Source organism: Pan troglodytes, chromosome Y, assembly GCF_028858775.2.
Source record: "Pan troglodytes isolate AG18354 chromosome Y, NHGRI_mPanTro3-v2.0_pri, whole genome shotgun sequence".
NCBI lineage: Eukaryota > Metazoa > Chordata > Mammalia > Primates > Hominidae > Pan > Pan troglodytes.
Window position 1 is genome coordinate 8679169 of NC_072422.2, and position 12347 is coordinate 8691515.

The following is a 12347-nucleotide window of genomic DNA, read 5'->3' on the forward strand; positions in this document are numbered from 1 at the left end:
GTAGAATGGAGCCGAATGGAATGGGATGGAGTGGAATGGAGTGTAGTGAGGTGGAGAGGATTGGAATGGAATGAAATGGACTCAGATGCAATGGAACGTAGCTGAGTGGAGAGGAGTGGAACGGAGTGGAATGGAATGGAATTGAATGAAATGGAATGGAATGCAATGGAATGCAATTGAATAGAATGCACTAAATGGAAAGTTGACATCTAATGTGAACTGAGAATGACCCACTGTACTCCAACCTGAGTGAAACCGTGATATCCTGTCGAAAGAAAGGAATGGAATGCCATAAAGTGCAATGGAATGGAATGGAATGGAATGGAATGGAATGGAATGAAATGGAATGGAATGGAATGGAGTGGAGTGGATTGTAGTGGAATGGATTCGAATGGAATGGGATGGAGTGAAATGGGATAACCTAGAGTGGAGTGGAGTGAAAGAGAGTAGAATGGAATGTGATGGAATGGATTCGAATGGAATGGGATGGAGTGAAATGGGATAGCGTAGAGTGGAGTAGAGTGAAAGAGAGTGGAATGGAATGTGATGGAATGGAATGCAATGGAATGGTGTAAAGAAATATGAGCTGAGATTGTGCCACTGCATTACAGCCTTTGTGACAGAGAGAGATCCAGTGGAAAGAAAGGAATGGAAGGGAATGGACTTTAATGGAAAGAAATGGAGTGGAGTGGAGTGGAGTGGAATGTAACGGAGTCGAATGGAGTGGATAGAAGGGTAGTGGATTGGAGTAGAGTGCAACAGAGTGTAGAGGACTGCAAGGGAGTGGAGTGGAGGGGAGTGGAAGGGAGTGGAGCAGAGCAGAATGGAGTGCAGTGGAGTGGATTGGAATGGAGAGGGGTGGAACGGAGTGGAGCGGAGTGGATTGGAATGCAGTGGGTTGGAATGGATTAGAGTGGAGTGGTGTGGAGTGGAATTGAGTCGAGTGGAATGGAGTGAAGTGGAAAGGAGTGGAGTGGAATGGAGAGGACTGGAGTGGAGTGGAATGGTGAAGAATGGAATTGGATGGAATTGAATGGAATGAAGTTGAGTGGAGTGGGGTGGACAGAAGTGCAGTGGAATATAGCAGAATGGAATGGGATGGAGTGGAATGGATAGGCTTGGATTTCAGTGGAGTGGAGAGGTGTGGAATGGAGTGACATGGAATCGGATGTAACAGAATATAGTGGAGTGGAGTGGAATGGAGTGGAACGGAGTAGAATGGATTGGAATTGAATGGAATGGAATGGAAAGGAATGCCATGGAATGCAATGGAATGCAATGGAATAGAATACAATGTAATGGAAAGTTGACATGTAAAGTGAGCTGAGATTGTGACACTGCACTCCATCCTGAGTGACACGGTGATATCCAGCTGAAAGAAAGGAATGGAATGCAATGGAGTGAAATGCAGTGGAATGGAGTGGTATGGAGCGGAGTGGAGTACAGTGGAGTGGACTAGACAGGAGTGGAGTGGAATGGAGTCGAATGGAATCTTATGGAGTGTAATGGAATGTAGTGAATTGGAGTAGAGAGGAGTGGAGTGGAGTGGAATGAAGTGAAATAGAATGGAATGGAATAGAAAGCAATCCAACCATGAAAAGAAATGTGAGCTGAGATGGTTCCAGTGCACTCCAGCCTTTGTGACAGAGTGAGATCCTGTGGAAAGAAAGGAAAGGAATGGAGTGGAATGGAATGAAAGGAAGTGGAGTGGAGTGGAGTGGATTGGAGTGGAGTGGATTGGAGTGGAATAGAATGGATTCGAAAAGAGTGGATTGAAGTGGACTGGAATGGAGTGGAGTGGAGGTGGAATAGAACGGAGTGCAGTGGAAAGGATTAAAGTGGAGTGCAGTGGAGTGGAATGAGGCGGAGGGCAGTGGAGTGAAATGGAGTGGCGTGGAATGGAGTGGAGTGGAAAGGAATATAGTGGAACGGAGTGGAGTGGAGGGGAGTGGAATGGAGAAGAATGGAATGGGATGAAGTGGATTGGAGTGGCGTGGAGTGGAGTGCAGTGGACTGGAGCGTAATGGAATGGGACGGAGTGGAATGGATTGGAGTGGAGTGCAGTGGATTGGAGAGGATTACAATGGAGTGGAATGGAATAAGATGTAATGGAATGTAGTGGAGTGGAGTGGAGTGGAGTGGAAAGGAGTGGAATCTAATGGATTGGGATGGAATGGAATGGAATGGAATGGAGTGGAATGGAATGCCATGGAATTCCATGGGATGCAATTGAATAGAATACCATGCAATGGAAAGTTAACACGTTATGTGAGCTGAGATTGTGCCACTGCACTGCCAGCCTGGGTGACACAGTGATATTTTGTGGTAAGAAAGGAATAGAATCGATAGAGAGAAATGGAAGTGAATTTAATGGGATGTAGTGGATTGGATAGTAGTGGATTGGAGTGGACTGGAATGAATTCGAATGGAATGGGATGGAGTGGAATGGAATGGAGTGGAGTGGAGTGAAATGGAGTGTAATGGAATGAGATGGAGTGGTATGCAATGGAATGGTCAAAAGAAATACGTGCCGAGATTGTGCAACTACACTGCAGGCTCTGTGTGAGAGTGAGATCTTGCGAAAAGAAATGAATGGAATGGAATTAATTGGAATGGAATGGAATGGAATGGAAAGGAGTGGAGTGGAGTAGAATGAAGTGGAGTGGAGTGGTGGAAAATGGAGGGGAGTGGAATGGAGAGCAGTGGAGTGGAGTGGAATTGAGTGGAGTGGATTAGAGTGGAGTGGAGTAAAATGGAGTGGTGTGGAGTGGATTGGAATGGATTGGAATGGAATGAAGTGGAGTGGAATGGTTTGGAGTGGGGTGCAGTAAAATGGAGCCGAATGGAATGGGATGGAGTGGAATGGAGTGTAGTGGAGTGGAGAGGATTGGAATGGAGTGAAATGGACTCAGATGCAATGGAACGTAGCTGAGTGGAGTGGAGTGGAACGGAGTGGAATGGAATGGAATTGAATGAAATGGAATGGAATGGAATGCAATGGAATGCAATTGAACAGAATGCAATGAAATGGAAAGTTGACATCTAATGTGAACTGAGAATGTGCCACTGTACTCCAACCTGAGTGAAACCGTGATATCCTGTCGAAAGAAAGGAATGGAATGCAATAAAGTGCAATGTAATGTAATGTAATGGAATGGAATGGAATGGAATGGAATGGAATGCAATGCAATGGAATGGAATGGAATGGAGTGGATTGTAGTGGAATGGATTCGAATGGAATGGGATGGAGTGAAATGGGATAGCGTAGCGTGGAGTGGAGTGAAAGAGAGTGGAATGGAATGTGATGGAATGGAATGCAATGGAATGGTGTAAAGAAATATGAGCTGAGATTGTGCCACTGCAGTACAGCCTTTGTGACAGAGAGAGATCCAGTGGAAAGAAAGGAATGGAAGGGAATGGAGTTTAATGGAATGAAATGGAGTGGAGTGGAGTGGAGTGGAATGTAATGGAGTGGCGTGGAGTGGACAGAAGGGTAGTGGATTGGAGTAGAGTGCAACAGAGTGTAGAGGACTGCCAGGGAGTGGAGTGGAGGGGATTGGAAGGGAGTGGAGCAGAGTGGAATGGAGTGGAGTGGAGTGGATTGGAATGGAGAGGGGTGGAACGGAGTGGAGCGGAGTGGATTGGAATGCAGTGGGTTGGAATGGATTAGAGTGGAGTGGTGTGGAGTGGAATTGAGTCGAGTGGAATGGAGTGAAGTGGAAAGGAGTGGAGTGGAATGGAGAGGACTGGAGTGGAGTGGAATGGTGAAGAATGGAATTGGATAGAATTGAATGGAATGAAATTGAGTGGAGTGGGGTGGGCAGAAGTACAGGGGAATATAGGAGAATGGAATGGGATGGAGTGGAATAGGTAGGCTTGGATTTCAGTGGAGTGGAGAGGTGTGGAATGGAGTGGAATGGAATCGGATGTAACATAATGTAGTGGAGTGGAGTGGAATGGAGTGGAACGGAGTAGAATCTAATGGAATTGAATGGAATGGAATGGAAAGGAATGCCATGGAATGCAATGGAATGCAATGGAATAGAATACAATGTAATGGAAAGTTGACATGTAAAGTGAGCTGAGATTGTGACACTGCACTCCATCCTGAGTGACATGGTGATATCCTGTTGAAAGAAAGGAATGGAAGGCAATGGAGTGAAATGAAATGGAATGGAGTGGTATGGAGTGGAGTGGAGTGCAGTGGAGTGGACTGCACAGGAGTGGAGTGGAATGGAGTCGAATGGAATCTTATCGAGTGTAATGGAATGTAGTGGATTGGAGTAGAGAGGAGTGGAGTGGAGTGGAATGAAGTGAAATAGAATGGAATGGAATAGAAAGCAATCCAACCATGAAAAGAAATGTGAGCTGAGATGGTTCCAGTGCACTCCAGCCTTTGTGACAGAGTGAGATCCTGTGGAAAGAAAGGAAAGGAATGGAGTGGAATGGAATGAAAGGAAGTGGAGTGGAGTGGAGTGGATTGGAGTGGAGTGGATTGGAGTGGAATAGAATGGATTCGAAAAGAGTGGATTGAAGTGGACTGGAATGGAGTGGAGTGGAGGTGGAATAGAACGGAGTGCAGTGGAAAGGATTAAAGTGGAGTGCAGTGGAGTGGAATGCAGCGGAGGGCAGTGGAGTGAAATGGAGTGGCGTGGAATGGAGTGGAGTGGAAAGGAATATAGTGGAACGGAGTGGAGTGGAGGGGAGTGGAATGGAGAAGAATGGAATGGGATGAAGTGGATTGGAGTGGCGTGGAGTGGAGTGCAGTGGACTGGAGCGTAATGGAATGGGACGGAGTGGAATGGATTGGAGTGGAGTGCAGTGGATTGGAGAGAATTACAATGGAGTGGAATGGAATAAGATGTAATGGAATGTAGTGGAGTGGAGTGGAGTGGAGTGGAAAGGAGTGGAATCTAATGGATTGGGATGAAATGGAATGGAATGGAATGGAGTGGAATGGAATGCCATGGAATTCCATGGGATGCAATTGAATAGAATACCATGCAATGGAAAGTTGACACGTTATGTGAGCTGAGATTGTGCCACTGCACTGCCAGCCTGGGTGACACAGTGATATTTTGTGGTAAGAAAGGAATAGAATCGATAGAGAGAAATGGAAGTGAATTTAATGGGATGTAGTGGATTGGATAGTAGTGGATTGGAGTGGACTGGAATGAATTCGAATGGAATGAGATGGAGTGGAATGGAATGGAGTGGAGTGGAGTGAAATGGAGTGTAATGGAATGAGATGGAGTGGTATGCAATGGAATGGTCAAAAGAAATACGAGCCGAGATTGTGCAACTACATTGCAGGCTCTGTGTGAGAGTGAGATCTTGCGAAAAGAAATGAGTCGAATGGAATTAATTGGAATGGAATGGAATGGAATGGAATGGAGTGGAGTGGAGTAGAATGAAGTGGAGTGGAGTGGTGGAAAATGGAGGGGAGTGGAATGGAGAGGAGTGGAGTGGAGTGGAATTGAGTGGAGTGGATTAGAGTGGAGTGGAGTAAAATGGAGTGGTGTGGAGTGGATTGGAATGGATTGGAATGGAATGAAGTGGAGTGGAATGGTTTGGACTGGGGTGCAGTAAAATGGAGCCAAATGGAATGGGATGGAGTGGAATGGAGTGTAGTGGAGTGGAGAGGATTGGAATGGAGTGAAATGGACTCAGATGCAATGGAACGTAGCTGAGTGGAGTGGAGTGGAACGGAGTGGAATGGAATGGAATTGAATGAAATGGAATGGAATGGAATGGAATGCAATGGAATGCAATTGAACAGAATGCAATGAAATGGAAAGTTGACATCTAATGTGAACTGAGAATGTGCCACTGTACTCCAACCTGAGTGAAACCGTGATATCCTGTCGAAAGAAAGGAATGGAATGCAATAAAGTGCAATGTAATGGAATGGAATGGAAAGGAAAGGAAAGGAATGGAATGGAATGGAATGGAATGGAATGCAATGGAATGGAATGGAATGGAGTGGATTGTAGTGGAATGGATTCGAATGGAATGGGATGGAGTGAAATGGGATAGCGTAGCGTGGAGTGGAGTGAAAGAGAGTGGAATGGAATGTGATGGAATGGAATGCAATGGAATGGTGTAAAGAAATATGAGCTGAGATTGTGCCACTGCACTACAGCCTTTGTGACAGAGAGAGATCCAGTGGAAAGAAAGGAATGGAAGGGAATGGAGTTTAATGGAATGAAATGGAGTGGAGTGGAGTGGAGTGGAATGTAATGGAGTGGCGTGGAGTGGACAGAAGGGTAGTGGATTGGAGTAGAGTGCAACAGAGTGTAGAGGACTGCAAGGGAGTGGAGTGGAGGGGAGTGGAAGGGAGTGGAGCAGAGTGGAATGGAGTGGAGTGGAGTGGATTGGAATGGAGAGGGGTGGAACGGAGTGGAGCGGAGTGGATTGGAATGCAGTGGGTTGGAATGGATTAGAGTGGAGTGGTGTGGAGTGGAATTGAGTCGAGTGGAATGGAGTGAAGTGGAAAAGAGTGGAGTGGAATGGAGAGGACTGGAGTGGAGTGGAATGGTGAAGAATGGAATTGGATAGAATTGAATGGAATGAAGTTGAGTGGAGTGGGGTGGGCAGGAGTACAGGGGAATATAGGAGAATGGAATGGGATGGAGTGGAATAGATAGGCTTGGATTTCAGTGGAGTGGAGAGGTGTGGAATGGAGTGGAATGGAATCGGATGTAACATAATGTAGTGGAGTGGACTGGAATGGAGTGGAACGGAGTAGAATCTAATGGAATTGAATGGAATGGAATGGAAAGGAATGCCATGGAATGCAATGGAATGCAATGGAATAGAATACAATGTAATGGAAAGTTGACATGTAAAGTGAGCTGAGATTGTGACACTGCACTCCATCCTGAGTGACACGGTGATATCCTGTTGAAAGAAAGGAATGGAAGGCAATGGAGTGAAATGAAATGGAATGGAGTGGTATGGAGTGGAGTGGAGTGCAGTGGAGTGGACTGCACAGGAGTGGAGTGGAATGGAGTCGAATGGAATCTTATCGAGTGTAATGGAATGTAGTGGATTGGAGTAGAGAGGAGTGGAGTGGAGTGGAATGAAGTGAAATAGAATGGAATGGAATAGAAAGCAATCCAACCATGAAAAGAAATGTGAGCTGAGATGGTTCCAGTGCACTCCAGCCTTTGTGACAGAGTGAGATCCTGTGGAAAGAAAGGAAAGGAATGGAGTGGAATGGAATGAAAGGAAGTGGAGTGGAGTGGAGTGGATTGGAGCGGAGTGGATTGGAGTGGAATAGAATGGATTCGAAAAGAGTGGATTGAAGTGGACTGGAATGGAGTGGAGTGGAGGTGGAATAGAACGGAGTGCAGTGGAAAGGATTAAAGTGGAGTGCAGTGGAGTGGAATGCAGCGGAGGGCAGTGGAGTGAAATGGAGTGGCGTGGAATGGAGTGGAGTGGAAAGGAATATAGTGGAACGGAGTGGAGTGGAGGGGAGTGGAATGGAGAAGAATGGAATGGGATGAAGTGGATTGGAGTGGCGTGGAGTGGAGTGCAGTGGACTGGAGCGTAATGGAATGGGACGGAGTGGAATGGATTGGAGTGGAGTGCAGTGGATTGGAGAGGATTACAATGGAGTGGAATGGAATAAGATGTAATGGAATGTAGTGGAGTGGAGTGGAGTGGAGTGGAAAGGAGTGGAATCTAATGGATTGGGATGAAATGGAATGGAATGGAATGGAGTGGAATGGAATGCCATGGAATTCCATGGGATGCAATTGAATAGAATACCATGCAATGGAAAGTTGACACGTTATGTGAGCTGAGATTGTGCCACTGCACTGCCAGCCTGGATGACACAGTGATATTTTGTGGTAAGAAAGGAATAGAATCGATAGAGAGAAATGGAAGTGAATTTAATGGGATGTAGTGGATTGGATAGTAGTGGATTGGAGTGGACTGGAATGAATTCGAATGGAATGGGATGGAGTGGAATGGAATGGAGTGGAGTGGAGTGAAATGGAGTGTAATGGAATGAGATGGAGTTGTATGCAATGGAATGGTCAAAAGAAATACGAGCCGAGATTGTGCAACTACACTGCAGGCTCTGTGTGAGAGTGAGATCTTGCGAAAAGAAATGAATCGAATGGAATTAATTGGAATGGAATGGAATGGAATGGAAAGGAGTGGAGTGGAGTAGAATGAAGTGGAGTGGAGTGGTGGAAAATGGAGGGGAGTGGAATGGAGAGGAGTGGAGTGGAGTGGAATTGAGTGGAGTGGATTAGAGTGGAGTGGAGTAAAATGGAGTGGTGTGGAGTGGATTGGAATGGATTGGAATGGAATGAAGTGGAGTGGAATGGTTTGGAGTGGGGTTCAGTAAAATGGAGCCAAATGGAATGGGATGGAGTGGAATGGAGTGTAGTGGAGTGGAGAGGATTGGAATGGAGTGAAATGGACTCAGATGCAATGGAACGTAGCTGAGTGGAGTGGAGTGGAACGGAGTGGAATGGAATGGAATTGAATTAAATGGAATGGAATGGAATGGAATGGAATGGAATGCAATTGAACAGAATGCAATGAAATGGAAAGTTGACATCTAATGTGAACTGAGAATGTGCCACTGTACTCCAACCTGAGCTAAACCGTGATATCCTGTCGAAAGAAAGGAATGGAATGCAATAAAGTGCAATGTAATGTAATGGAATGGAAAGGAATGGAATGGAATGGAATGGAATGGAATGGAATGGAATGCAATGGAATGGAATGGAATGGAGTGGATTGTAGTGGAATGGATTCGAATGGAATGGGATGGAGTGAAATGGGATAGCGTAGCGTGGAGTGGAGTGAAAGAGAGTGGAATGGAATGTGATGGAATGGAATGCAATGGAATGGTGTAAAGAAATATGAGCTGAGATTGTGCCACTGCACTACAGCCTTTGTGACAGAGAGAGATCCAGTGGAAAGAAAGGAATGGAAGGGAATGGAGTTTAATGGAATGAAATGGAGTGGAGTGGAGTGGAGTGGAATGTAATGGAGTGGCGTGGAGTGGACAGAAGGGTAGTGGATTGGAGTAGAGTGCAACAGAGTGTAGAGGACTGCAAGGGAGTGGAGTGGAGGGGAGTGGAAGGGAGTGGAGCAGAGTGGAATGGGGTGGAGTGGAGTGGATTGGAATGGAGAGGGGTGGAACGGAGTGGAGCGGAGTGGATTGGAATGCAGTGGGTTGGAATGGATTAGAGTGGAGTGGTGTGGAGTGGAATTGAGTCGAGTGGAATGGAGTGAAGTGGAAAGGAGTGGAGTGGAATGGAGAGGACTGGAGTGGAGTGGAATGGTGAAGAATGGAATTGGATAGGATTGAATGGAATGAAGTTGAGTGGAGTGGGGTGGGCAGAAGTACAGGGGAATATAGGAGAATGGAATGGGATGGAGTGGAATGGATAGGCTTGGATTTCAGTGGAGTGGAGAGGTGTGGAATGGAGTGGAATGGAATCGGATGTAACATAATGTAGTGGAGTGGAGTGGAATGGAGTGGAATGGAGTAGAATCTAATGGAATTGAATGGAATGGAATGGAAAGGAATGCCATGGAATGCAATGGAATGCAATGGAATAGAATACAATGTAATGGAAAGTTGACATGTAAAGTGAGCTGAGATTGTGACACTGCACTCCATCCTGAGTGACACGGTGATATCCTGTTGAAAGAAAGGAATGGAAGGCAATGGAGTGAAATGAAATGGAATGGAGTGGTATGGAGTGGAGTGGAGTGCAGTGGAGTGGACTGCACAGGATTGGAATGGAATGGAGTCGAATGGAATCTTATCGAGTGTAATGGAATGTAGTGGATTGGAGTAGAGAGGAGTGGAGTGGAGTGGAATGAAGTGAAATAGAATGGAATGGAATAGAAAGCAATCCAACCATGAAAAGAAATGTGAGCTGAGATGGTTCCAGTGCACTCCAGCCTTTTTGACAGAGTGAGATCCTGTGGAAAGAAAGGAAAGGAATGGAGTGGAATGGAATGAAAGGAAGTGGAGTGGAGTGGAGTGGATTGGAGTGGAGTGGATTGGAGTGGAATAGAATGGATTGGAAAAGAGTGGATTGAAGTGGACTGGAATGGAGTGGAGTGGAGGTGGAATAGAACGGAGTGCAGTGGAAAGGATTAAAGTGGAGTGCAGTGGAGTGGAATGCAGCGGAGGGCAGTGGAGTGAAATGGAGTGGCGTGGAATGGAGTGGAGTGGAAAGGAATATAGTGGAACGGAGTGGAGTGGAGGGGAGTGGAATGGAGAAGAATGGAATGGGATGAAGTGGATTGGAGTGGCGTGGAGTGGAGTGCAGTGGACTGGAGCGTAATGGAATGGGACGGAGTGGAATGGATTGGAGTGGAGTGCAGTGGATTGGAGAGGATTACAATGGAGTGGAATGGAATAAGATGTAATGGAATGTAGTGGAGTGGAGTGGAGTGGAGTGGAAAGGAGTGGAATCTAATGGATTGAGATGGAATGGAATGGAATGGAATGGAGTGGAGTGGAATGCCATGGAATTCCATGGGATGCAATTGAATAGAATGCCATGCAATGGAAAGTTGACACGTTATGTGAGCTGAGATTGTGCCACTGCACTGCCAGCCTGGGTGACACAGTGATATTTTGTGGTAAGAAAGGAATAGAATCGATAGAGAGAAATGGAGGTGAATTTAATGGGATGTAGTGGATTGGATAGTAGTGGATTGGAGTGGACTGGAATGAATTCGAATGGAATGGGATGGATTGGAATGGAATGGAGTGGAGTGGAGTGAAATGGAGTGTAATGGAATGAGATGGAGTGGTATGCAATGGAATGGTCAAAAGAAATACGAGCCGAGATTGTGCAACTACACTGCAGGCTCTGTGTGAGAGTGAGATCTTGCGAAAAGAAATGAATGGAATGGAATTAATTGGAATGGAATGGAATGGAATGGAGTGGAGTGGAGTAGAATGAAGTGGAGTGGAGTGGTGGAAAATGGAGGGGAGTGGAATTGAGAGGAGTGGAGTGGAGTGGAATTGAGTGGAGTGGATTAGAGTGGAGTGGAGTAAAATGGAGTGGTGTGGAGTGGATTGGAATGGATTGGAATGGAATGAAGTGGAGTGGAATGGTTTGGAGTGGGGTGCAGTAAAATGGAGCCAAATGGAATGGGATGGAGTGGAATGGAGTGTAGTGGAGTGGAGAGGATTGGAATGGAGTGAAATGGACTCAGATGCAATGGAACGTAGCTGAGTGGAGTGGAGTGGAACGGAGTGGAATGGAATGGAATTGAATGAAATGGAATGGAATGGAATGGAATGGAATGCAATGGAATGCAATTGAACAGAATGCAATGAAATGGAAAGTTGACATCTAATGTGAACTGAGAATGTGCCACTGTACTCCAACCTGAGTGAAACCGTGATATCCTGTCGAAAGAAAGGAATGGAATGCAATAAAGTGCAATGTAATGTAATGGAATGGAAAGGAATGGAATGGAATGGAATGGAATGCAATGGAATGGAATGGAATGGAATGGAATGGAATGGAATGGAATGCAATGGAATGGAATGGAATGGAGTGGATTTTAGTGGAATGGATTCGAATGGAATGGGATGGAGTGAAATGGGATAGCGTAGCGTGGAGTGGAGTGAAGGAGAGTGGAATGGAATGTGATGGAATGGAATGCAATGGAATGGTGTAAAGAAATATGAGCTGAGATTGTGCCACTGCACTACAGCCTTTGTGACAGAGAGAGATCCAGTGGAAAGAAAGGAATGGAAGGGAATGGAGTTTAATGGAATGAAATGGAGTGGAGTGGAGTGGAATGTAATGAAGTGGCGTGGAGTGGACAGAAGGGTAGTGGATTGGAGTAGAGTGCAACAGAGTGTAGAGGACTGCAAGGGAGTGGAGTGGAGGGGAGTGGAAGGGAGTGGAGCAGAGTGGAATGGAGTGGAGTGGAGTGGATTGGAATGGAGAGGGGTGGAACGGAGTGGAGCGGAGTGGATTGGAATGCAGTGGGTTGGAATGGATTAGAGTGGAGTGCTGTGGAGTGGAATTGAGTCGAGTGGAATGGAGTGAAGTGGAAAGGAGTGGAGTGGAATGGAGAGGACTGGAGTGGAGTGGAATGGTGAAGAATGGAATTGGATAGAATTGAATGGAATGAAGTTGAGTGGAGTGGGGTGGACAGAAGTACAGGGGAATATAGGAGAATGGAATGGGATGGAGTGGAATGGATAGGCTTGGATTTCAGTGGAGTGGAGAGGTGTGGAATGGAGTGGAATGGAATCGGATGTAACATAATGTAGTGGAGTGGAGTGGAATGGAGTGGAACGGAGTAGAATCTAATGGAATTGAATGGAATGGAAT